Source organism: Anolis sagrei, chromosome 1 (genome assembly GCF_037176765.1).
Source record: "Anolis sagrei isolate rAnoSag1 chromosome 1, rAnoSag1.mat, whole genome shotgun sequence".
NCBI lineage: Eukaryota > Metazoa > Chordata > Lepidosauria > Squamata > Dactyloidae > Anolis > Anolis sagrei.
This window is the reverse complement of record NC_090021.1, coordinates 42,517,900-42,532,325: the sequence shown is the minus strand read 5'-3', so window position 1 is coordinate 42,532,325 and position 14,426 is coordinate 42,517,900. Positions and strand designations below refer to the sequence as shown.

At 41.9% G+C, this 14,426-nt stretch overlaps 1 protein-coding gene across 2 annotated transcripts in view; it reads left to right on the top strand.

The window, feature by feature from the left end:
• The first annotated feature begins 7,185 nt into the window (after positions 1-7,185).
• CLIP4 (CAP-Gly domain containing linker protein family member 4) overlaps positions 7,186-14,426 on the top strand; it is a 53,464-nt gene continuing 46,223 nt past the window's right edge. For both annotated transcript variants that reach the window (XM_060754128.2, XM_060754127.2), the window contains exon 1: positions 7,186-7,308. The gene's annotated coding sequence lies outside the window, so the exon portion shown is untranslated. The remainder of the gene's footprint in view (positions 7,309-14,426) is intronic.

Genomic DNA, 14,426 nt, shown 5'->3' with positions numbered 1-14,426 from the left:
TCACCATTTTCCATAACAACAGAGAGAATGGCAGACTTATTCTTTACATACTGAATCCATCAAATAGTCTTTTCAATATACAGATTAATTACTTAACAAATCTCATCCCTTATATTCTCCATATAACTGTCCCATTCCCTAGGATGGATGAATGTCGGATCTGAGTCTACTTCTCTTGTACAATTTGTAACACCTTTGCTTGAAGAAGAAGTCAGTAAAGCTTGTATAATGCAGTTTGTGTATTTTTGGTAAGCCTGATAAAAGTGTCACTGTTTTGTGAATTTTGGCTACACCAGGATGCAGTTTCAATTTCTCAGCTTTTCAACTTTTTATTGTCTTTCACTTTCAGTTTACATTTTAAAAGTCCTCATAAAAATGTTTGTTGCTGCATATTTCCATCAACATATGGACTTTTGTCTACACGTTTTGTCTACACTTACATTTTTGCAAGCACTTTTTTCCAATATAGTGGGGAGGAAGTTCTGTGCATTTTCTTTTAATGTATGCATTTTTGGGTGCTGTTCACTCTCATATGAATGGATGTGTGCACACAATTTTATTTGCAAATTATATGGTAAAGTTCAGAGAAGTGCCAATATCACAATCATAGTTTGTGCTCAGGATTAAATTTGAGCAATTATGTTTTGATAGGTTTCTCACTCAATTCCAAATGTTGGTCATCAAGCTCATGGTGGAGATTTAATCCAAAGTCCTGTTGAAGACCATGACTGAAGTTTGAGTGTGAAACAAGAGGAAAAAATGATTACGATGCATTCAAATGTAACATATATGGAAGTGGAAATTGGAAAAATTTCCAAGCCAAACAAGTCACATTGTACTTCAAACGAGAAAATTTCAGAAAGAGTTGAAGCAGGAAGTCAATGTGATTAGATCAGAGATTGTCAACCTGTGGATCCTTAGATGTTTTGATCTTCAACGCCTAGAAATCCTAACAACTGGTAAATTGGCTGAGATTTCTGGGAGTTGTAGGCCAAAACACCTAGGGACCCACAGGTTGAGAACCACTGGATTAGATCTTCCATGAATACCAGGAGGTACCTAAAACCAGATTAATAAAAGCGCAGCTTGAATCTAACCCACAAATCTATAAGAGATAGCATTAAATGTTGAATGAGGTTATTAAAGATTCACTACAATAGTATGATTACAATTATCCAAACATCTTGTTGGATTCAGCAAGAGCTGTACAGATGCTTTTTAGAGTCTTGGATGTTGCAATAGCCTTAATGGAGTCCAATAAATTGAAGGTGAATCCTGTCAAGAAAGAAAGGTGGTTTGACAGTTTCTATATTCAGGAATACAGCAAGTTACATGTCCTGGATGCACCCGGCCTTAAAAAGCAAGTGTCTAGATAGGGAATATTCCTAGATTCATCTATCAGCAGAGATCAAGGTAAACAGCATGGGCCAAATTACTTGGTGTCAGTTTTGGCCAGTCTGTCAGTTATAGCTTTCCTTGCACTAGGATGATCTAGGCTCTGTTTACATCAACAAAAAATTAAAACATACTCACATTGTAGCTGTTTTGATCCTGACATGTGCAGTGTGGCCCCTTGAGCAGTGAAAGCACTGCTTTTAGGCTTTGATGCTATTTGCCAATACTTGTTTCTTGCTCTGCAGAGTCTAAGAAAACCCAGTCTGTTGTTATGTTTTACTACATGTGTACAACGTAAAGTGAGCTGCTTTCAGGAGTCTGGGGCAGGACAGCTTACTAGGTGGCTATTTTTGTTGACATGCCCAGTGCTGGGATGGATGCTTTGTAATTATGCATACTACAATGCTTGCTCAAAGCAAAGGAAGGGATGGTTTATTTACAAGTGAGCAAGTAGGACTTATTTTGGTCAGCAATGTAACTGCTCTGTTTTGCACTAGTTACAACTCCCAATCTATTGCTCGTACTAACAGGCACCCCTCAATTCTCAGGCAGGTATGTATATAGAGAGGAGATCATTCAAATACAGAGGACCAAGCTTTCAAGAATTTGGTTGTTTTCATTTGGTATTGGAATGACAATTCAAACATGACTTTTGATCTAAATCTGCCCATGTCAAGCAAGGCAATAATAACATAATAATAGTTTATTTGTATTCCACCCTATTTCCCCGAGGGGACTCAGGGAGGATTCCAGCATACAAAAACACAAAGGTAAACATTCAATGCCAAGAAACAATATGACACAGGTAAAGGCTTCCTGTTCTGGCTCTGAGGGGTAGTATTCACCTCTATCTCTGGCGGGTGGTGCTCATATCCATTTCTAAGCCGAAGAGCCTGCGTTGTCTGTTGACACCTACTAGGTAATGTGGCTGGCATGACTGCATGGAGCGCTGTTACCTTCCTGCTGAGGTGGTCCCTATTAATCTACTCACATTTGCATGTTTTCAAACTGCTAGGTTGGCAGAAGCTGAGGCTAACAGCAGGAGCTCACTCTGTCTCGCGGATTCAAACTGCTAAACTTCCAATCAGCAAGTTCAGCAGCTCAACAATTTTACCCGTTGCACCACCACAGCCTCTGGAGGTACTCCAGAAAACTGAACAACTGCCAAAACTTGAGAAAGGGGGGGGGGGAGAATTTTGAGAAACATATACCTAATAATATGAAAGCAATAAAATAATATTTAAATAGATCAAGAAGCTGGTTGGAGAGGTGGTTTGACTGTTGGATGACAAGGTAGATAAAAGAGTTCTAAAAAGGATTAAAAAACACTGTAGGGAAATTAAATAAACGATCAGTGCCTGTCTATATTGCAGAAGATGTAAAGTAGCTCCTACAAATTCTGTCTGCATGGATTTTTGTGATGCAACAAAGAAATTCCTGACTTTGCCCTTCTTGTCCAAATTGTGTTGATACAAATGACCGATCCCCTATGCAGGAGACTCAAGTACAATATGGACAAGTTAGGTCCATCCAGATTTTGTTCTGGATAATCGATGATATGGGAGCTAAACGTTTGGGATTTCTCCCTTGATAGAATCATACTGATAACTCCTTTCTATTTATCTGTCCGCTCTCTGCCCCCTAAGACAATAAATGCATGAGAGGGAGCCAGAGATTTTTTTCTGTCTAAATTTACAAAGTTTGTCTTCGGCAGGAACTGAAATTGGTTTTAAGTGTTATAGATTCTCTGTGAGAAATCCTGGGAGGAAGGGCATTAGAATGCAATTCCATTTTATCATGGTTGTAAAGTGTGCTGAGAACAGTGGGGACTTCCATGTTCTCTTCATGTGGGTCAGTAATGGTCAGCAATACTGCTCATTAAACCCGACAGAATCAAATAAGGAATGCTGAGATACTCCACTGAGAAACAGTTTCTCAATATATACAAGAACACATTCAGACATTGATTCAGAATATCCCGTTAATTAATTTAGCAACTCCCATTCATTAGGGCTGCAGAGAGCAGAGCCAATAATAACATATCAGCTGCAAGCTCACGTACATGAGTCAAAAGTAAAACAGAAAATCAATAGTAATGTAGATTTTTTGGGGAAAAGGAAGACAGCAGTATTTTTTTCTGCATCTCATGTGTGCGGACCTTCATTATTTGACTCACTATGGCACAAAGCCTCTGTGGCAAAAAGAATGTAGCAATGCAATTAATGTTACAAGTATGTTCTTTTTTTAAACACTTTGGTATTTTGCTCACTGGCAATGGAAGAGAAATATACATACAATATAATAATAATAATAATAATAATAATAATAATAATTTTATTTTTATACCCCGCCTCCATTTCCTTGAAGGGACTCAGGGCGGCTTACAGAGGGACAAGCCGAAGGATTACAAATAAAACAGACACAGAAAAAACAATAACAAATAATAAAAATATTAAAATCAATTAACATCATAAAAACAATACCCTTGCTGGCCAATTTGAAACTGGTTTTGGCTCAGAGTAAGTGCAATGATTCCTTGGGAGAGCCGAGGGAAAGGGCAATAGTCAGAGGGCTGGGTTGCCAGGGTAGTGCCCTTGGACATTAAAGTGCCATAAGTACAGGAAAGGGGCCAACTAAAGTGCCGGAACTTAGATAAGGCCAGGATAATTCTCAAGTGAACCGCCTAGTCAAAGGCACAACGGAACAACCAAGTTTTTAATTCCTTGCAGAAAATGAAGAGAGTGGGGTTTGTCTGATCTCCCTAGGAAGAGAGTTCCAGAGACGATGTTAACTTTGAGTAATATTTCCACTTTATTTGACCCCATTTGAATTTAGCTTCTGGAGTGGGGAACATAAGCTTCCCATCACAGCATAGAGCCATCCCTATTTAATTCAGCTAAGCTAGTAGGGAGCCACCAGTGGCGCAGCAGGTTAAAGCGCTGAGTTTCAATCTATCAGTTCAAAAACATGCAAATGTGAGTAGATCAATAGGTACCGCATTGGCAGGAGGGTAATGGCAATTCATGCAGTCATACCGGCCACATACCTTGGAGGCGTCTATGGACAACACTGTCTCTTCGGCTTAGAAATGGAGATGAGTGCCACCCCGCAATGTCAGACACGGGGAAATCTTTACCTTTACCTAAACTAGTAGGGGAAAACCTGAAAGGGAACCCCTTGCTCTGACAGAAAACACACTGTCAGTAATGAGCAAGAAAGTTGGCAGGGGGCTGGAAAAAGGATTCAAAATGGTCATCTTTTTCTCCTTTTGCACTTTGAAGTCAGTAGAATTGTGCTGGTGCACTACAATACACGTGATTCCTCTTCTAAATCCCAACAATTATTTTTTTTGTCGTGTCAGGAGCGACCTGAGAAACTGCAAGTTGCTTCTGGTGTGAGAGAATTGGCCGTCTGCAAGGACGTTGCCATGGGGATGCCCGGATGATTTGATGTTTTATCATCCTTGTGGGAGGCTTCTCTCATGTCCCCGCATGAGGAGCTGGAGCTGATAGAGGGAGCTCATCCGCCTCTCCCCAGATTCGAACCTGCAGCCTGTCGGTTTTCAGTCCTGCCGGCACAGAGGTTTAACCCACTGCACCACCGGGGGGCTCTCGACAAATAAGAGATACAAATTGAAAGACACACTGCATGCTTTTTTGGATGCTTATTTAGGAGACGAAAAAACTAACCAGAGGAAAAAGGGGTTCATATTTGGATGATGCGGGAGACAAAAGATAATAAAAATGCATGTATTTATTTTTAACTTGTGCTGCAAGCAGATATTATTGGGCAGAGTACACTAGCATGTTGCCCTTAACCAATAACCAGGTCCTCCAAATCTTGAGTTTATCTTTTCATCTAAACTGGCCCAATGTGTTAGGAAGGCAGAAAACCTGCTTCCTGGCTTCACTCCACAAAACACACCCAGTCCTAAATAATTTCAATGGATGGGCCCGGTCTTGCCTTAGAAGCCTCTGAGGACATGTAGTTCCAAAACTGGCCGTGGATTGTACGTAGCTGGGCCCAACCCTGGCTGTTCTTACAAAACTGTGCAAGCTCAGACACTAAAAGTTGTTCACTCCTCTAACGAGCTATTCAAGTAACCAGTCTGATCATGTCTTTCATGTAATCTCTGGCATTTGATTAAACAAAAGCTGGTTGGCAAGATAAGTGAAAAACAAACTGCTTGGAGGAAAAGATTCATTTCCACAGAAGAGGGCTAGATCAGGCATGGGCAAACTTGGGCCTTCCAGGTGTTCTGGACTCCAACTCCCACAATTCCCAAGAGCCTCAGGCCTCTTATAGAATCATAGAATCAAAGAGTTGGAAGAGACCTCATGGGCTATCCAGTCCACCCCCCTGCCAAGAAGCAGGAAAATTGCATTCAAAGCACCCCGACACATGGCCATCCAGCCTCTGTTTGAAAGCTTCCAAAGGTGCCGCCACCACACTCCATGGCAGAGAGTTCCACTGCTGAACAGCTCTCAGTCAGGAAGTTCTTCCTCATGTTCAGATGGAATCTCCTTTCTTATAGTTTGAAGCCATTGTTCCGCGTCCTAGTCTCCAGGGAAGCAGAAATCAAGCTTGCTCCCTCCTCCCTGTGACTTCCTCTCACATATTATTATTATTATTATTACTTTATTTGTACCCCGCTAGCATCTCCCGAAGGACTCGATGCGGCTTACATACGCCAAGGCCTCAAAACACAATACAACAATACAATACCTAAAGCAAATTAAAAACAGTTAAGCAGTATAACAACAAACATAAACAATACATCCAGACACTATAAAACTGGGCCGGGCCAGAGTAATGGGTACAAGATTAAAAGTGCTGATGTGGCAGGAGATATGTAGGATTATAAAGTAAGTGCAGTGTGCAGCAATCTTAGTTCTACTAAAGTGCTTCTAGGACTTGGTATTGGAGATTCCTAATCTGAGATATTTATACATGGCTATCATATCTCCTCTCAGCCTTCTCTTCTTCAGGCTAAACATGCCCAGCTCTTTAAGCCGCTCCTCATAGGGCTTGTTCGCCAGACGCTTGATCATTTTAGTCGCCCTCCTCTGGACACATTCCAGCTTGTCAATATCTCTCTTCAATTGTGGTGCCCAGAATTGGACACAATATTCCGGGTGAGGTCTAACCAGAGCAGAACAGAGGGGTAGCATGACTTCCCAGGATCTAGACACTATGCTCCTCTTGATACAGGCCAAAATCCCATTGACTTTTTTGCCACCGCATCACATTGTTGGTTCATGTTTAACTTGTTGTCCACGAGGACCCCAAGATCTTTTTCACACGTACTGCTCTCCAGCCAGGCACCCCCCATTCCGTATCTTTGCATTTCGTTTTTTTCTACCTAAGTGGAGTATCTTGCATTTATCACTGTTGAACTTCATTTTGACATTACTCATTTTTCCCTGTTAGAAAGCTCTGACGCCCTAATAAACTACAAATCCCGAGGCTTCGTAGTATAATGTCGCCATGGCAGTTGAAGCAGTACCAAACCGCTCTGAGATTGCTTCAGGAATGCCAATCCTGGTTTTCCCCCGGTGACGTCACCAGGCGCTCCAACCGCGCCGTTTCCGAGGCGACGATCAACTGAAATAACGTCTCCCCAGAGGCAAGAAGGGCCCACTCGGTGCGGGGGCAGAGGACCCTCAGTCGTTTTGCATAAGGGGCGGGACTATGCTCGCCCAGGATTGGTTAAAGGAAACAAAGGGCGGGGCTTAACGCGGCTTGCCGTCCTTGGATTGGACAGCGGGCCGGTTGATGGACGGAGGCGATTGGGGGCGGGGCTAAGAGGCGAGTGGGAGAGCCGACGAGGCACCTGGAAGGAAGGAGGGAGGGAAGGAAGGAGCGGTGCCCGTTCTCCCTCAGTTAGAGATCCTCCGCGGGCGGAGAGGGCAGGTAAAGGCAGAGTGGGGTCACTGGCAGGGGGAAAAGGGCTGCCGTTGCCTTCTCGTCCTCTTCAGCTTTCGCTTTGGCGGCGAGGAAGGATATCCGAGGGAAGCCAAGGCGGGAAGAGGGCCGTTTAATTAAGAGGGGGAGGGGGCCGCGTGAGCCCCCCTTTGTGGCGTCAGGGGGCGGGGCTTGGGAGGTGGTAGGAGCACGTGGAGCCGGGCTGGCTTAGGGAAGGAAGGGCCTTTTGGGCACCCTTTACAACAGGCCTGGGCAAACTGGGGCCTTCCAGGTGTTTTGGACTGCAACTCCCACCATTCCCAACAGCCTCAGGCCCTTTTCTTTTCCCCCTCGGCCGCATAAGGAAAGGGCCTGAGGCTGTTAGGAATGGTGGGAGTTGCAGTCCAAAACTCCTGGAAGGCCCCAGTTTGCCCAGGCCTGATTTGCAGGTTTAATTTCTCACAGAGTTATAAGTATTGATAATATAATATAATATAATACAATATACTACTACCAATAATAATAATACAATATTATGATTATATATTTCATATTACATGTAATATTATTAACAATATTAGAGTATAATGGTACTACTCCGCATATTATCTGCTTCTCTCTTTTATCTTGTCTGAGTTTTTATTTAGTTTGTTTTTTAACCATTACATGCAGCCCGCCCATTGTTTCTGTGCCTGTGTCTATTGTAATTCTTATACTGTTATGTATTCATATGTTTTATGTAATCATGATGTTGTTTATTGTTGTGTTTTGGGTTGTGTTTTGGTATTCTTTATTGTAATTGGCCCCATGTAAGCCGCTCTGAGTCCCCATTGGGGAGATGGTGGCCGGGTCCAAATAAAGTTTATTATTATTATTATTATTATTATAGTACAGTATAGTAATATATAATACTAATATTGTTCTATGGTTATAATACAATATATTGTATTTACATATTACTTGTAAGCTGCTTTGAGTCCCCATTGGGGTGAAAAGGGCAGCATATAAATGTCATAAATAAATAAATAAATATTGAAACCTCTTTAAGACTGTTGGCCCACCCTATATAATGGCAAAATCAAGTTTTGGGGATATTTTTGGTGGGCGGGAAAGGGGTATCTTGAAGCTGTGGATTGTTGTATTCTTGGTGCATGATCTGTGGATATGGAGGACCAACTGTATTTGAGTTTTTTTCCTTGCCCCAATTGAGCATGCAGCATTAGGGAGAGAGTGTCCTACTGTGTTCTGAAGGAGGTCATTGCTCGTCATTGTGTTTTTGTCACATTTGCAGTTGTGTGAGTGTTCACCTTTTAAAGCCTTGTGAGTTTCAGATGCTTAGCATCAGCCAATTTGTAGCCACATCTCTCCTTTAGTTTTGTTTTTGTGAAAACGTGTCTGCTCATTGACAAGGCCTCGACACAGGCTGCAGATCATAAAGCCCCCCCCCCCTTCTGTACTGATTTGATTGAAATGTTGCCATTTATTTAAAAACTCCCAGCAAAGATGCAATAATAGCTTTTAATATGAGCAAGGTATATATGAGTTGAAGTTGAGATATTGCTTGCATACTGTTTGCCATCAATTATTCTCCTTTTTCAGGGAATAATCAGGTAGTGTCCCTTATACAGACATCATGAGTGGCTGATCCCTTTTACCCCATACTTTATGCTAGTATTTCTTCAAAGTTTACTTATACATCAGAAACAGTAAGACTACTGTTGTTGAAGGCTTTTATGGTCGGAATCACTGGGTGTTGAGTTTTCTGGGTTGTATGGCCATGTTCCAGAAGCATTTTCTCCTGACATCTTGCCCACATCTATGGCAGGCATCCTCAGAGTTTCTTCTGTTGGAAACTAGGTGTGAGGTTTATATATGTGTAGAATCTCCAGGACATTCTCCTACAATGGACATTCCATAGATATATAAACCTCACTTGCCCAGTTCTCAGCAGATCTCACAAGCTCTAAGGATGCCTCTCATAGATGTGGATGATATGTCAGGAGATAATGCTTCTGGAAATGACCATACAGCCAGGAAAACTCACAGCAACCCAGTAAGATAACAGTTGCATAGTTCGAATCTGATGTGATTTCTGATATCCAGAAATATTGCACATTCATGACTGGAAGGGGGAGCTTTTCCTATGTGATCACTGGGAAGTTTATTAATGCTTCCTGTAACAAATTTTGAACATTATATTAGTCTATGCCACACACAGCCTTCTCTAGTTTGCATGCAGTTATCATCTCATGTTTACCTGAAGGACTGTAAGCAGGGGGTAAATATAAGTGCCATTTAATACTCAAAGTGATTCAGATGTGATACATTCATTGGACTCTTGAAATATTAGGAGGTTGAAACTTTTGCACTGGGAAGTTGGCTTTCTGGCTGGTGTAGCTTGTATTGCATTCAGTAGCATGTTGATACAATCTTAATAGTTTGGCTTTTTTTCCTCATAACTATTAAACAGTAGGGCTGGGCGGTTTCGTTTCGTTAATTCGTAATTCATTAATAATTCGTTAATTTTTTCAATTACAAAACGATAACGAACCATTCTGGAGCAATTATTAAAAAAAACGAATTTTCAAAAACATTTTGTAAATGCTTCGTATTTCGATATTGTATTCGTTTCGTTATTGTTTTGAGGTTGTTTCGTTATTATTTCCGCATGTCTGGGCCAGTTTTATGGTTTAATTAGTGAAAAAAAATTATAATATCACACCAACAGTCAACAACAGAGGGAGAGGGAAGCTTCAGAAGGTTTTGGAGGTTTTTTAGCGTATTTCGCGGTCGCGTCCGCCATTAATGAATCGATTCGTTATTGTTCCGGAAATTGATTCGTTAATTTTTTACCATTTACGAAATTTCGTAAATATCGAACTTTTTAAAAGGAAAATTTTGTAATTATTTTAAATATCGAAACAAAAAAACCCCCCAAATACAAATCGATTTTAGAAACAAATTTTTCCGTTGTTACCCAGGCCTATTAAACAGACTTGGATTACTATTCTGCAGAAAACACTGTTTATTTATTTACGGCACCCCGAAGGGGACTCAAAGCAGCTTACCATATATCTATCTATCTATCTATCTATCTATCATATTATTAGCATAATACAGTATGAGTATTAGATATTACTATATTATACTATACCATTATATTATAATATTTCCCCTCAGATTCCTTTTCCAGCAATGGTGGGGGTGCATTTACTGATAAAGGGTTTTGAATTGGGTTGCTGTGAGTTTTTCGTGTGGTATGGCCATGTTGCAGAAGCATTCTCTCATGACGTTTCGCCTGCATCTATGTTAGGCATCCTCAGAGGTTGTGCGGTCTGTTGGAAAGCTTCAGAATTCCCTTCTGGTTCCTCTCCGGGACATATGGGGACAAATGGTAGTGCCTTTTACAACTTGCACCGATGAAAAATTGTATTGAAGAGTGAGAGGAGAAAAAGAGGAACTGGAAAGTTACAGCCTCTGGAGGGGCGCACACCTAAGGGTTCCTTGGGGGAGGGAGAGATGGAGGGGGAAAAGGAGGAGGGCTCCCTCCTAACTCCTCACCCCCTACACTTTTCTCTCTGCTCTTGTTTGGGTCCTTGAGGTGAGCACAGAGGCTTCAAACTGTTGCTGTGAGGAGCCAGTTACATGTGTGACAGTTTGTCTAGAATTACCCAAACTAGCCTGCTGCCCTGAGGTTAGTAGGTAAGACGAAGTACACAGATGAATGTGGTGAAGCTGCCATCTTCTCAAGCCTTAGTTAGCTAAAATGTCTTTGGCTGGCCTTGTTTGTAATCTACAAATGATGGGGATCAAATCCAGCTAGGTTGAGAAGATCCATTTAGGTTGCATCTACACTGTAGAATGAATACAGTTTGGCAGGACATCAACTTTCATGGATCAGTACTATGAAATTGTGGGAGTTGTAGTTTTGCAAGATCTTTAGCTATCTCTGCCAAATATTACTTGTGCCTCACCAAAGGGTAGGAGAAGGGGAAAGAATGGAAACATCATTTTAACCTGTCAAGCAAGAGTATATATAGCCTTTCCCACAGGTCCAAAGTGATGCAGTCCCTTTAAAAATGTGACAGGCCAAAAAGGTCAAATTCCAACCTGATCATTTTTTGGGAAACAACATGCTGATGCAAGTTCTCCCAACTGTTAATATATCACATTTTTCTTCGCAAGTATTATTATCATATCGGTCATCAAATTTTTCATTCAAATTTTAGTCAGAAATTAGATTTCCTGCTCCTAGCCTTCCTTGCCAAACAGTTGAGGGATGGTTGGAAGATTTGAGATTTTGAGTAGTAGATTTATAATAGGAAAATGTTATGTTTTGGAAACTTGTAGGCACTCCCCCCCCCCCCCCCCCAAATCCCCAACAACACAGACATTTGGGGGGAAATTTTAAAAAATGCAGTATTAGCACTTTTTCCAGGTTGAAAGTCACATTATGACATGGTTTAGCATAAAAGTATTATGTCGGACATACGCAAAATATAATTTATTCAGAAGAGAATTACAAGTTGAATTTACTTTTTACCTATTTTAAACGAATGGAGCTACTAAGATCCTGTACTATAAGTGACAACTGAACAATAAGAAGCCCTGTTAGTTTTGCCTGTTTGTGAGAAGTAAGCAAATCTATCTATCTATCTATACATATAATAAAAGTCAAAGGTTGTATGCGGTGGACAAATGTGTGGCGGTATGGCGGTGTATGTGCCAGCATTCTGATTGGCCAGCCTGAAAGTTCCAAGATTCTGATTGGCTGCCGCTGTGGTGCTATTTGCATATGGTCTCTGATTGGCCAGCTTTACAGGAGCCCCTGGTGGAGAAAAGGGTTCATGACAGAAACGGAGACATGAGAGAAGGAAATTTGCATATGGTCTCTGATTGGCCAGCCTCAATTCCAAGATTCCGAGATGACAAAGAGAGGAAAGGAAAAGGCCAGGGGCTGAGTCAGAAAATTACCAATACAGACCATACTTGGCACACAGAGCACCCATGACCCACTCTACATCCTACTACAGTTTGGAGGAGGATGAACCATGCATGATGGGACTTGCAGTACCATCACTCTCATTCTGAGACCGCTACTGTTGTGCCTCAGAATAGATTCACCTTGCTTTCTCTGACAAAACCAGCCAATCTTGAGAAGTAAAAGGTTTATTGAAACAATCAAAGTAAAAGCAGTAAAAGATTCAGTGGTTACAAAGTAAAAAGTCCAATATATTCCTTGGAAGTTTAAGCAGAAGACATGAAGCAAAACAAGAAGCCCCAAACCAGGAAGCAGCTTAAGGTTACACGAAGCAGGCCGTTGCTAAATCTCTAGCCCCGAGCTGGGTTACTGCAAGCCATATTGCAACGTTGAACTAACACAGGATCCCTGTCCAGGAAAATTACTTATACGTTTCACAGCAAAACAGCAAACATCAATCAAGCCTTTACGAGCAGTTTTCCCACAGATGAAGTCAACACTTCTCTGCCAGCCGCGCACTCCTTCGCACCACCTGTCCTGCGCGGCCTTGCATCCCACCGACCGTCTGACCTTGCTTCCCAGGAACTGTCTTATCACCCACATTCCGATCTTGTGAAGACATTGAAGACACAGACCTGTCTCTAAATCGCCTGCCTCTAAATTCATGGGAAGAAAGCTGAGAGCCCACATCTGCACTATTCTCAATCCCATCTGCACGCTCCTCACTCCCATTCCCATCATTCCCATCAAGTTGGTGCGGAACCACAACAGCTGTTAACCTCATCCAATGACTGATCAGGACCAAACTTGGCATATAGACCTCTCATGACCCACTTTACATCTTGGTGTAGTTTGGCCGGGGATGGACCATGGATTATGGGACTTGCAATACCTGCACTCCCTTCCTAAGACCATTACAACTGCCAACAATGATGGATCAGGACCACAATTTACACAAAGAGTTCGCATGACCCACTCTACATCCTGGTGCATTTTAGAAGAATTTGACAATGGATGATGGGACTTGCAGTCACTTCACTCACTTCCTGAGACCACTGAGACCCTCGCCAATGACTGATCAAGACGAAACTTGGCACACAGGGCCCCCATGACCCACTCTACATCCTGGTGCACTTTCAAGGAGGACAGACCGTGGATGATGGGACTTCAAGGACCTCCACTCCCTTCCCAAGATGGCTGCAACCCTCATCTGATAACCGAAAGGACGAAACTTGGCACACAGAGCCCTCATGACCCACTCTACATCCCAATGCTGTTTGGAGGAGGACAGACGATGGATGATGGGACTTGCAGTACCTTCACACACTTCCTGAAACCACAGTGACACTCATCCAAATACCAATAAAGACCAAACTTGGCACAGAAAGTCCCCATGGCCAACTCAATATTCTGGTGAGGTTTGGGGGAGAACAGAGTATGGATGATGGGACTTCAAGTAACTCCACTCACTTCCCAAGACTTCTGCACCACTCATCTAATGAGCAATCAAGACCAAACTTGGCACGCAGAGCTCCCATGACCAACTCTCCATCCTGGAGCAGTTTGCAGGAGGATGGACCATAGATGATGGGACTCACAGTACCTTCACTAACTTCCTGAGACCATTGCGAGCCATATAAATAACTGATAAAGACCAACCTTGATACACAATTCCTTTCTCAAATAACCCGGGCAGCGCCGGGTCCCCAATCTAGTAATTAAATAAATACAGCAGAAACCATTAACATTTGTAAGAAAATGTCTTTCCTAGCTCTCCATAGTGCCAAAAGAACATGAAATGCTAATTCCCAAAAAAGTAGACTAGGAAATCATGACCAGACGTTTTGATAATGTGAGGTACTGTAAATATTTTATTTAAAACTGTGTGGGGATGGGGTGGGGGAATACATATTTGAATACCTTGTATTAATTTGTTTTCAATATTCTAAAAGAAAACATTGCATAATTTATATTTTTCCCAGAAAGATTTTGCCCCGAGTCCCTACAGGGAGATAGAGCAGAATATAAATAAAATTTTATTGTTATTATTATCACAATAAAACAGTGAAGCCGGTTTCCCCATCCTCCAATTTTTTTAGTGCTTTTCTGGTCCGTAACATTTTCACTCTGCCTTGTTATGGTAAAC